General features: G+C 41.9%; 1 pseudogene; it reads left to right on the top strand.

Annotated features, from left to right (window-relative positions):
- Positions 1-8,976: 8,976 nt before the first annotated feature.
- Positions 8,977-10,408, top strand: LOC100952752 (annotated as a pseudogene).
- The last annotated feature ends 1,920 nt before the right edge of the window (positions 10,409-12,328 follow it).

Here is a 12,328-nt window from a genome sequence, read left to right as displayed (position 1 = left end):
CTTGGTATGACCAAAGAACAAAATTAAGACACCTGAGACCAGAGCGTGGTGCACAGTGGGAAGCTGCGAGGCTGGATCTTGTGGGCCTGGCAAGTTCCTTCTTAAACATTATTAGTACAGGAGACAGGACAAAGTCTTAAGCACATCCAGTAAGATATAGTATCACTCAATCTATGAGGGCTACCAAGAGGCCAAGCCAAGAGTAAGATAAAAAGAGGTGAAGGAAGGAAGAGAATGGGAATTTCTCTGTCACCTTCCAACTCTGCAGAGGCAGTTTCCATATGCTGAACATTCAACACAACTCAGCCAGGACTGGCAGGATCATCCCTGCTCTGCAGATGAGAAACCTGCCCTCAGTGCAGTGAAGCCAGTGCTCCAGGCATAGAGCTGGGAAGTGAATGTGAGGACCCTCTTCTGAATGCTGGGTCCCAGGAGTGCTCAGATTGGTCATGAATCTCATGGATGCTATGTAGCCTCTCACCATGTTGGGTCCCATTCAGTCCATTTTGCAGAGATAGCACCTACAGGTGCTAATAATGTGATCATAGGCCTGGGTTACCTGGGCCTTGGAACGCCCCTCAGGCGAATCTTCCCAAGAAGAAGAGGCTAAGCCTTCCAGCCCCTCTGTCCTGGGAACTTCAGCTGCATCCCACCCTGGAATTTTCCTCTGAGCTACAGAGCCAGGCTGGCTGCCAAGTCACATATACATTGCTGTGTAGCCAGGCAACGTGGACTTTTTCTGGGAAGGAGCATAATGTGGTCACTGTTTCCCAGACACCAGGTTCCAGATGGAGGAAAGACTTTAATCCCCAGCCTTGCGGCTGTTGGGCACATTTCACTCCTGAGATCCTGCTCTGGCCACTTCCACTCTAACTCGACAGTGTGGCCATTTTGCCACATTCTGTTTCTGATGTTTAAATTTTAATCCTCTACAAGTTAGCTTTAGTGGAGTAGGACATGGGAGGGGACACTGGAGGTGAATTTAAATGCAGTCAGGACAACTGTACACCAGTCCTTCTGTAAAAGTACATCTGCAGTGTGAAAACTCCAAAGAGGAACCACTGCATCTCAGAGTATACAAATTTGTGACTTTATTTATTTATTTATTGGGAGACAAGGTCTCGCTCTTACGCCCTGGGTAGAGTGCATGTCATCAACTAATTTTTCTATTTTTAATAGACACATGGGTCTCCCTCTTGCTCAGGCTAGTCTCGAATTCCTGAGCTGAAGCAATCCACCAGCATTGGCCTCTCAGAGTAGTAGTATTATTGCAGAATCACTCTTCAGAGAGTATGCCCATTTTGGCCACCTCCTTCCCAAGTTCAATCCAATAAGGCACAGAAAGGGCCAAGTCTCCACTCCTTCCCCAACACCATACAGGACCGAGTTATCTCCATTAAGAGAAAAAAGATTTTTGAAGTTTTATTCTGTGTTTCTTTAACAATGGCTAAAGTCAACTATCTTTTTGTATGTGCAAGGACCATTTTTGTTAAATCTGCTTAATTGGTTTCTGTCCATTCTGCCTTTGAACTTGAACTCTGGGAAGATAGGGACCATGGCTAGGTCTGCCTGCTGTGGTAAGTTGGCATCTGAATAGTACCTGGCTCAGGGGTGGGTGGCTAAGTGGACAGTCCTCACACAGGTAAATAGCTGGAAATCAGACCTAGCTGTATTGGTCTTCCAGTTACAAGCCTGTGGTATTATGAACACATGGCTAGGCACAAAGTTCAAGGTGGTTCATGTTGAACACCATGTTTTATTGCTTGTGCATGGATTTTCCCAGCTCTTTGATGACCAAACCATGGCTCTGAGGGCTCTGAGAATGACAAGAAGTTATTGCCCTCAATATCATGTGACTCCTGAATAGAAAGAAATGATCTGAACTAAGGGAAGGTGAATTAGAGAGTTGATGCAAACCTAGACAGGGCAGTTTGATTTTTAACACACAGCCCAGTTTCCAAACTCAAATCCAGCTCATCAACTTACCATGAGATTTTCCCCTAGGCTGAAAATCCAGGTCTGATTCCAAGAAATATATACATTACAGTGTGATTATTCAAGGGAGCAGTGTTCTTGGAACCACCAGGCCATGTGGTCGGTATTTGGGAGACGGCCACTTCCTGACAGTAAACAGATTTAAATACACCATCTGTTTTGCAGGTATTTCCCAGGACCTGTTTTTAGTCAGTTTCCCTCTCTAATTTTCAGGTTCTGACAAACCTTGTTTTCTTGTTCTTTACTTTTCAAAAAAAAAAAAAAAAAAGACATAAACCAGTATTTGCTTTTATTTTTTTTTTCTTGTGCTAGACTTATTTTAAGTGAATTTATATGCCTTCAATTGTTCCATGAAAGTAAAAAGCAAACCTTTTTTTTTTTTTCTGTTGTTTGTCATCAGGAACAAAGAAGAAAAACTTTTAAAATAGTATTTGGCTTTTGTCATTTAACTGGTGGGAAGTCACCATTTTGGTTTTGTTTCTCTTTTTCTTTTATAATAAATAGGCATAGAAGAGCGAATTAATAGAGGAGAGGTTAAACTGTGTTACTGTACTCTTCAATTTCTGTTAACTTTGGATAATTCCACTGATGTTTCTTCTTTGGGATAAATTCCTTTCGACAAAATTCTTATGAGGGGGTCATTTATTACTATACCTGCATTGGTATCTTATCACCACCATCTGATAATTCAGGGCAGAAATGTCAGAAACCTTTGAAACCTTCTCTTGAGTGAAATCCTGAGTGTGTTCACAAATGCCAAAATGAGGATTGAGTAAATTAGCTCAGTCTTGGGGTATCATTCAAATCTGCTTTATAAAACTTGAAAAGTTGATTTTTTTAAAAAATTCTCCGTTACCATTTATTTTTTCTTTTGAGATAGTCTCACTATGTCGTCCTTGGTAGACTGCCGTAGAGTCACAGCTCACAGTAACCTCAAACTCCTGGGCGTAAGCAATTCTCTTGCCTCAGCCTCCCAAATAGCTGGAACTACAGGCATCCACCACAATGCCCAGCTATTTTTTTGTTGCAGTTGTTGTTGTTTCGCTGGCCCAGGCCGGGTTTGAACCCACCAGCCTGGGTATATGTATCTGGTGCTGTAACCACTGTGCTACAGGTGCCAAGCTTCTATTATCATTTTATTTTTAATTATAAATGTACTAACTTTTTGTATAAAGAAAATTAATTTTCCTTTAACATTAAAACCAATGTCAAAAAGAGTTGCTGGGTTCTGCCCTCTTTCAACTTGTAGAGTTGCCTCGAGACCTGATGTGGTTTTTCTAATTATTTACTTTAAAATGCTTCTAATATCTTCTGCCTGCCTAATTTATGTTTAATCCGTATACCCCCTACTGACACCCCACCAAGCTGGTGCATTTTTCCCAGTTGCCATTGGGATGTACACAGTTTTTATAGTCTGTGTTACTTCATGGGGGTCCCACAGGGAGGTCTCCATCCACCTCCTTCACTTACACTGTCTGCTCTAACCCTAGTGACTTCTAATTACCTCTTGCTATGAGCAAGGCCAGGATTTCTTTTTTTTTTTTTTTTTTTTGAGACAGAGTCTCACTTTATTGCCCTTGGTAGAGTGCTGTGGCATCACAGCTCACAGTAACCTCCAACTCCTGGGTTTAGGCAATTCTCTTGCCTCAGCCTCCCAAGTAGCTGGGACTATAGGCGCCCGCCACAACGCCCAGCTATTTTTTTGTTGCAGTTTGGCCAGGACCAGGTTCAAACCTGCCACCCTTGGTATGTGGGGCCAGCGCTCTACTCAATGAGCCACAGGCGCTGCCAGAGGCCAGGATATTAAAGTTCCTGAAGATTACAATCTCTTGGGTGTTCATCTGTCCTACTAAATCAGCTCTACTCACAATTACCTACTAGAAGTTTCTGTGGGGTAGGTTGGATCACAACCGATACAAGTCTCTGATCACTATTATGACTCTGGGTCCAACCTGAACTTTTCACTGAGCTTTTCTTTTGGGGAAACCAGTGCCTCCTAATTAACTTCCTGAATATCTGTTTGCCAAAAGCCATCTCTCCAAATAATCATGTTTTTAAAGCTTTCCAATTTGCTGATTCATCCCAAGTTTTTCATAGAAAACTAATTTGAAATATTTAATTTCATTTATTTATTTATTTGTTTGTTTTTGCAATTTTTGGCAGGGGCTGGGTTTGAACCCGCCACGTCGGTATATGGACCAGTGCCCTACCCCTTTGAGCCATAGGTGCCACCCCTAATTTCATTTATTTAACAAATACTTATGGAACATTTACACTATATGAGGTGCAATTCCAGGTGTTGGGGTTAAAGTATTGAGCAAGAGAGAAATACCTCCTCTATTCCTAGAGATCCCATGCCAGTGGAGGAAACAGGTGAGAAGGATAACAAATAAATAGGTAATACAGGTAGCCATAAGAACATACAGTGTAACATGAGATAGTGAGGAGGGGGGACAATAAATAATGTAATATAATATATAATGCAGTATAACATATATTAATGTGATACAGTATATAATATACTATGTAATAACACAGTATATAATATAGATGTTCCTTGAACAATGTGGGAGTTTGGGGTTCCAACCCCTACAAAAATTAAAAATCTATGTACTACTTATGACTCCACCAAAACTTCACTGTTAATAGCCTACTGTAATCCAGAAGCCTTGCTGATAACAAATAGTCAATCAACACACTTTTTGTGTTATATGTATTATATATTGTGTTCTTCCAATAAAGAAAGCTAAAGAAAGAAAAAGCTACTAAGAAAATCATAAGGAATAGAAAATATATTTATTGTTCATTCAATGACAGTGGATCATATAAGTTTTCATCCACATCATCATCATACTGAGTAGGCTGAGGAGATGGTGGCAGAGGAGGGGTGGACCTTGCTGTTTTAGGAGTGGGAGAGGCAGAAGAAAATCCAAGTATAAGTGGACTCTTGCAGTTCAAACCACATGCTTCAACTGTAGAATATATATTGTAATATAATATAATGCAATATGTAATATAACAATATAGTATATAATAACATTGCTCAGAGAATAGACTTTAAATGTTATCACAAAGAAATGACAAATATATGAGTTAATGCATACATTAGTTAGCTTGATCTAGCCATTCCACAATGTGTATATATTTCAAAATATGTTGTATATGATAATATATGCCATTTTTAATTTAATAAATGAAATTTTAAAAGAAAAATATATAATGCAATATAAAATGATGTGATCTAATATGAAACATATGACATGATAATATTTTATATAATGCTTTAAATTTATTTCATATAATAATTTAAAATATACAACTATTTGAAATTGCACATGCACCTTATGAACACCCTGTAGTTCTGATGATGCCAATTTTGAGGTATCTGTGAGATTCCCAAGTGGAAATGAGGAACCTGCAGCTGAGTACAAGAACCTGGGACTTAGAGAAGAGTTGGGATTTTGAGACTAAATAGTCCAATTTCCTTAATCTTCTGTGGAAGAAATCAGAAGAAACAAAAAGGAATGCTTTTTTTCTTTTATGGGACAAATGAAAATGCATAAATTAACCTGAGAGTCATGGGAGAAGTAAATAAAAACAAACACAGATTTCTGTTTTTAAAAAGAAAGGAAACAGAAGGTTGTCAGAACACAAAAAATACAGAGGGGGAAAAAAAGGTTTCATTCAAACATTTGGTGTACAAACAGATGGTATATTTAAGTCTACCACCAGGCAACAGAGGCAAGTGAATGCGGGGGGTGTGGAGCTCTGCATTGCACAGCATCATTTGTTGGCCTAACCTCACTGCCGTGTGTGTAAGTGTGTATGCATGTGTGTGTGTGTGTGTGTGTAATTGGAATCAAGATTTCCTTTTAGCCTGGGGCAAAATTCCACAGCAAGCTGATATGCTTGAAACAACATCTGGCAACTGGACCATTTTTTTTTTTTAATTCAACTACACTGTTTCAACATCCATCAGCTTCCTTCCAAACAACTTGAACTCAAATTCCATCTCTGTTCCTTATAAGCCTTGAAAATTTCTTTATCTGACTGTGAAATACATCACACATAGAGAAGGTCACTTAAAAAGATACATCTGAACACTTTAGAGACAATGATAAAACCAACTCCCAAACTCTCAGGTCTATGTCTGAGCACCAGCAGGGACCATTCACAGGGCACAGTGCAGGACCTCAGGGCTTTGGGGAAGAGAATGTTCTTGGACCTGCAGCAATGGGGACTTGTGGTCCAGTTTCCTTGTTTTATTTTTGTTTATTTATTTTAAACTCTTATATTTTTGCCAAAATGGGCAACTTGTGGAAGCAAGCCTGTCCTCCTGTCCCTGCCCTGCCTCAAGCCTTCCTTCTGCCTCTTGGTGGGGCCATCAGGGCAGCTGTGACACAGAGGCAGGGGTGGTCTTGCATCCCCCCAGCCCTGTGACTCCCCTCCTGAACCTTTCCCCCAACTCCCAAAGTGTTCCCAGCACCTGCCCTGGCCAGAGTCCCCAGAAGTGACCTCCGGATTCCTACAGACATTAACATGTAGCTCCAGAAGGGAACAGTTTTCCCAGAAACAGCAGAACTAGACTGGTATTCTGGAGATATCCATTTCTAAACCATACAAATATTTCTACCAGACATCATGTATAGGTGATATCCCTGGGCCGTGTCCATAACTGTGCTTTCTTCGGTGTTGGCGGGGGAGGGGGGTGCGGGGGGGACCTTATGTCCTAGTTTTGAGATGAGTCGAGAGTGTTTGTTTCAAATGCCTCTGGTGGCCTGGTTTTCCTCATGCAGGAAGGTTTTAAATGCTGGCACACAATGGTAGCCTGGTTGTAGTCATGTTTGTTGGTCAATGCTGCACAGACTTTGAAATAATAATCCAAACAGTGTGTACATTCTCACTCTCATTCCTCTGCACCCACTTTCACACAGCCCCTAAATGCAGCTTTCAAAGGAGCTATGTGCTTTCTCCAACAGCCTCCTTGTATGACAAGCAACAAGCAAAGACAGACATGGCTGCAGGCAGGTCCCACAGCTCCCAGTCTCCAGCCAGACCATCCCTCCTAAACCCCTTCCATCTAGGCCTGCAGAGCTGCCTAGAAAACTCGGGGTACATCTAAAGACCAGCAGGAATCCTTTGAGGTGATCTAATGAAGGGTGGGATACAGACAAAATTTCCTTTGATGAAGCTACTCTGACTCCACTGAGAAAAATTGACCAAAGACTAGGGATGATGGATGGAGACAACCGAAGAGAGAAGAGGTGGGCTATCAGGGACTGGGAAGGATTGTCCACAAATCAGGTTTTGTCCACTTGTATGTTGCATGTCATATATTAGCATGTGGCCACCTTCTGCCCCAGTGGCAGCACTGGGCAGTTAAGTCAGAGCCTGTCACTGTCATCCGTAAAGATGTTTACAAAATTCTTTCCAGATGTGTGGTTCTTTACAAATGAAGTTTGTCCACCCAAAATGTGTGATGTGTGCGGACCCCCCCTTCAAGGAGAATTCCAGAGCTTCCTCCCAGCATAGCTGGCATCTCCAAATTTCTCTAAAGATAAAATCTCCAGTCACCATGGCTCATGCCATAGGGAAGAGGGTGGAATTTGTCCTGAGAGCAACAGGAACCGGTTAAAAGGGTCAGGTCAACAGGGGCCTGTGTTTTCCTTTGAAAAGGAAGAAGAGTTAAGGTTGTTTTTGCAGGAACTTGAGCAAGAGATCAAGAGAGCAGGCTGATGAAAAGCCTGTTTCCAAGGCAGAATCAACAAGACTGGGGAAATCGATTGTCTCCAAGGCTGTGGGAGAGGGGAAGTCAGCACAGGGTCATGGTTTCGCAAGAGCACATGAGTAATGGGCAGGGGGTTCCTGCCTCTGGGACAAGGGCCTTTGTGGAGGTGGGGGGAACAGAGATTTTCTAGAAGAATGATGTATCAAGTGCATTGGATTCCAGTAGGGGAAAAAAATTCCAAAAGGAAAAGGGAGACCACAGGGTCCTCCATGGGGCACTCTCCTTTCTTGTTCATGTGATTCCTTTAATAGGAAGGGCTGAGTCCCCAGGAAATATCTCTGAGGAAAGAAGAAGGACAAAGCTCCTGGGAAACCCACTATCCACCCCCTGGCTCCTTCCTCCCAGGAAAGGGTCCTCCTGCCTGGCCCCTGAGTGGAGACCAGGGAGGCTGGGGCCGCTCCCACCTCTTTGCACAGCACGCGGTACTGGTGTCCTATTGCCATCGGACAATGTCGGAGAATGTCATCCTGGCTGCAGTGGAAGAGCAGAGTGGATGAAGTGAATGGGGAGACAGAGAAGCTCTAAAATTAGAGGCTGACACAGTGATGTACACTCCTTCCAGAAGTCCCTTCCTAGAACGAGTGACCCTTTAACAATGCAGGGGTTAGGGACACCCACCCCTGCACAGTTGAAAATCTGCCTATAACTTTTAACTCCCCCAGAAGTTACCTACTATTAGCCTGCTGTTATCCAGGAGTGTTACTGATGACATACATAGCCAATCAACACATCTTCTGTCTGTCACATGAATGGCATTCTACACTCTTACAATAAAGTAAGCTAGAGAAAAGAAAATGTTGAAAAAAGTAAGCTAGAGAAAAGAAAAAATCATGAGGAAGAGAAAACATATTTACTGTTCATTCATTGGAAATGGATCATCAAAAAGGTCTTTATCCTCATCACCTTCATGGTAAATAGGCTGAGGAGGAGGAAGGGTTGGAGGGTTGGTCTTGCTGTCTTAGGGGTGCAGAGGTGGAAGGAAACCAAAGCAAAGGTGAACACATGCAATTCAAACCCGCGGTTCCAGGGCCAACTGTAAACATTTATTTATCTGTACCTTGTCTGTATTTACTACCCTATAAAAAACAAGTATTATAAAATGTATGAGGAATACACATTTTCAAATAATAAAGGTAAAAGGCAGAAACAGAGTTTTCTCTATTTCCTTTCAGTAGCAGGCCAGTGTGGGCACCATGGGTCTCGACTTTAGACTTCAGACGGTAAACACGGTGGCCTCATGCTCAGGTGACACAGTGAAATCAGAGTGGACAGGATGTATGCATTGGTGATGGGTAGAGACATATTCTGTAGCTGTGTGGTGCCGTTGGCCACGTGAAGAGTGAATGGTCTGAACTGAGGTCACTAAATACACACGGACATAAATTTGCCATCTTAACCCTGTGTAAACACTCAGGTCAGGGTGTTTAGTACATTTGTACTGCTGTGGGGCCCTCACCGTCACCACCCCTAAAACTCTTTTTCATCTTGCAAAACCCATACTTTGCTATTAAACAATAACTCCCCTCCCCCTCCTTTAGCCCCTGGCACCCACCACCCTACCTCTGTCTCTATGAATCTGGCTGCTCAAGGGACCTCACATAAGTGGAACCATGCACCATGTCCTCTGTAACTAGCACATTTCACTTAGCATAATATCTTTCAGGTTCGTCCACATTGTAGCAGGTGTCAGAACTTCCTTCCTTTTCGAGGCTGGTGAACATTCCCCTGTATGTGTATACCATGTTTTGTCTATTCATTCGTTTGTTACTGGACGCTTGTGTTGCCCCCACATTTTGGCTTTTGTGAATGATGCTACTATGAACATGGATGTAAGGAAATCAACCAAGATGTAAAAAAAAAAGACTTTGATTTTTTTTTTCAAGCATCAAAGTAGTATCTTGAGAAAAATCAAAACTTTGTTGGATTTCTTGACATGTATTATGTAGATTATGTATTTTTTAAATTGTGGTGAAACATACATAACAACATTTACCATTTGGGCCAATTCAAAAAGAACAATTCAATGGCTTCTGTATCTTCACAGTGTTGTACAACGATCACCACTGCCCACTGGCTTTTGAAGTATTCAGTACGAAAAAGAGAATGTAAAATATCTCATTAATCATAGTCTACATTGCTATGTTGAGATGATAATATGTTGGATATGCTGGGTAGGATAAAATATGTTACCATGATTAATTTTAACTATTTCTCTCCTGCTTTTAAAATGTTGCTACTACAAAAGTTTAAATTAAGAAGTACAAGGCTCAGCAGCAGCAGTGCAAGAGCAGAGTGGGGGCTGCGGTGGTGGGAGCCACAGCAGGACAAGCATTTAGAAAGTTTCTTCCACTCTTTGATTGAGTATTGGTTGAAAGGTGTGCAGCTGAAAACGTAACCAAAGGAGGCATTATGCTTCCAGAAAAATCTCAAGGAAAAGTATTGTAAGCAACAGTACTGGCTGTTGGATCAGGTTCTAAAAGAAAGGGTGGAGACATTCAGCCAGTTAGTGTGAAAGTTGGAGATAAAGTTCTTCTCCCAAAATATGGAGGGAGCAAAGTGGTTCTAGATGACAAGGATTATTTCTTATTTAGAGGTAGTGACATTCTTGGAAAGTATATAGACTGAAATAAATCACTACTGAAGTGGTTTTGACATGAAGATGCCCATTCCATTGAAGTTCTGAAATCTTGCATCATGTAAATGATTTCCATGTCTCTCTTTTGTAATAAACTGATGATATCTTTAAAAAAAAAAAAAAAAGAAGAAGAAGAAGAAGAAGTACAAGGCTCATGTAATATTTGTACCAGGCAGTGATTTTTAAAGAAAATTATGACCCAGTGAATCATAGTCTTATAAATGATGTGATCAATTTTGAAATGCGCTGAGTTTAGAGTGCAAAATTCTATTTTTTTAAGTTTTCTGGGATGACATTCACATGACATAAAATTAATGGTTTTGTTTTTTAATTTGTTTATTTAATTGACAAATAAATTGTATATATCATGGTGTCCAGTATGATGTTTTGATATATTTTGTTGTGGAATAACTAAACCAAGCTACTTGCCATTTTTGCAATGACAGCGTTTACCAGTTTTCAAGTATACTACACGTCATTGCTAATCACAGTCACCACACTGTACAATAAATCTCCAGGACTTATTTCTCTTGTCCAACTGAAGTCTTATGCCCTTTAATCAAAGAGGATGCTTCATTGGCTCTTAGAACATTCATAGTGCTGTGCAACCATCACCACTCCCCCTCTCCAGAACATTTTCATCAGCCCAAGAGCAAACCCTGAGCCCAAAAAGCACCCCCTCCCCAGGCCCTGGTGTTTGTGCACAGAAGGAGGTTGGAGGTAGGCAGAGATGAAGCATGGGGATGTAGATTTGAGCAGGGCAAGAGAACATCTAGAGACGGAGTAGCCCAGGGTACAGCCTAGGGACCTGTGACTTCATGCCAAGACCTTCCTATCTGGGGGGAAATAACAGGGAAAACATTGTCCACCCACCCAGTCAGTGTTGACCAGTCAACACAAGCAAGCGTCAAATGCACCTCGAGGGCTCATTAAAGTCAAGGCCCCCCAGACTGGCTTTCTAACAACTGCATCATTCGAGTGATGTTGACACTGCTGGTCCAGAGGTGACACTTTCTGAACTACTGTGAAGATGACAGTTTGCACATCACTGATCCTCCCCCATTTATTCCTTCATCCTCCTCCTCCTCCCCCATCTCTGCCCCAGCATTAGGAAATTCTCCAGACCATACTTTTCTCAACAGTGGGTAAGGCTTTCAATCAACAAGAAGCTGTTTTGGAATTTAGAACTTGATCTCACATGAAGCAAACCCTCGAAGGGAGCTTGGCGGAGCCTAGGTGGGGGTGGTAGGGCCCGTCCTCTCTGAGCCCCCAAAGGCCCCTTTGTTCCTGCTCTGGTACCTGCGCACAGAGGCAGCCATATCTGTTGCCATGGAAACTGCAGTCCAACCTGGGGAAGAGAGGAAGCAGTAGCATTGGCAAAAAGCTTCTAAGACTGGAATTTTCCAGGCTCTAGATTGTAAACATTTGTTAAAAAAAACAAATCCTATCATGTAGCTGTCATGTCTATCTGATCACTGAGAGAGGGAGTAACAAGTGTAATTATGCTCGTAGAACACCACCCTGGAAGAGGGACAGAAATCTGGGGAGCAGGCGTTAGGTTCTTTGGGCTGCCCTTGTCCACTGAACTCAGCAATAACAACTAAGAGCTATAAACAAGTAACAAAAGACAACAGTTTCGAACAATTACGAGTGCCATGGGGACAATATCACAGAGAGATGTGATGCCACAGAGGTGGCACTCATTTTGCTGCTTGCTTTTGTAAAGCAATATGATGATCTTGAGATTGATTCGTGTTGAAACATGGAGCTTGTATTTGCTCATTTGAACAAGCTGCATGGTATCCCGCTATGTGAACACACTCTACTTCATACATCTGTCCTCTTGGTGGTGGACATTTAGAGTTGCTTTTACAAACAACCCTGGAGAAGCTGGCACATAATAAGTAATT

Source organism: Otolemur garnettii, unplaced genomic scaffold (genome assembly GCF_000181295.1).
Source record: "Otolemur garnettii isolate 467f Iridium unplaced genomic scaffold, OtoGar3 scaffold00091, whole genome shotgun sequence".
In the NCBI taxonomy this organism is placed as follows: domain Eukaryota; kingdom Metazoa; phylum Chordata; class Mammalia; order Primates; family Galagidae; genus Otolemur; species Otolemur garnettii.
Note: the sequence above shows the minus strand (reverse complement) of the source record. Positions and strands in the feature narration are given on the sequence as shown.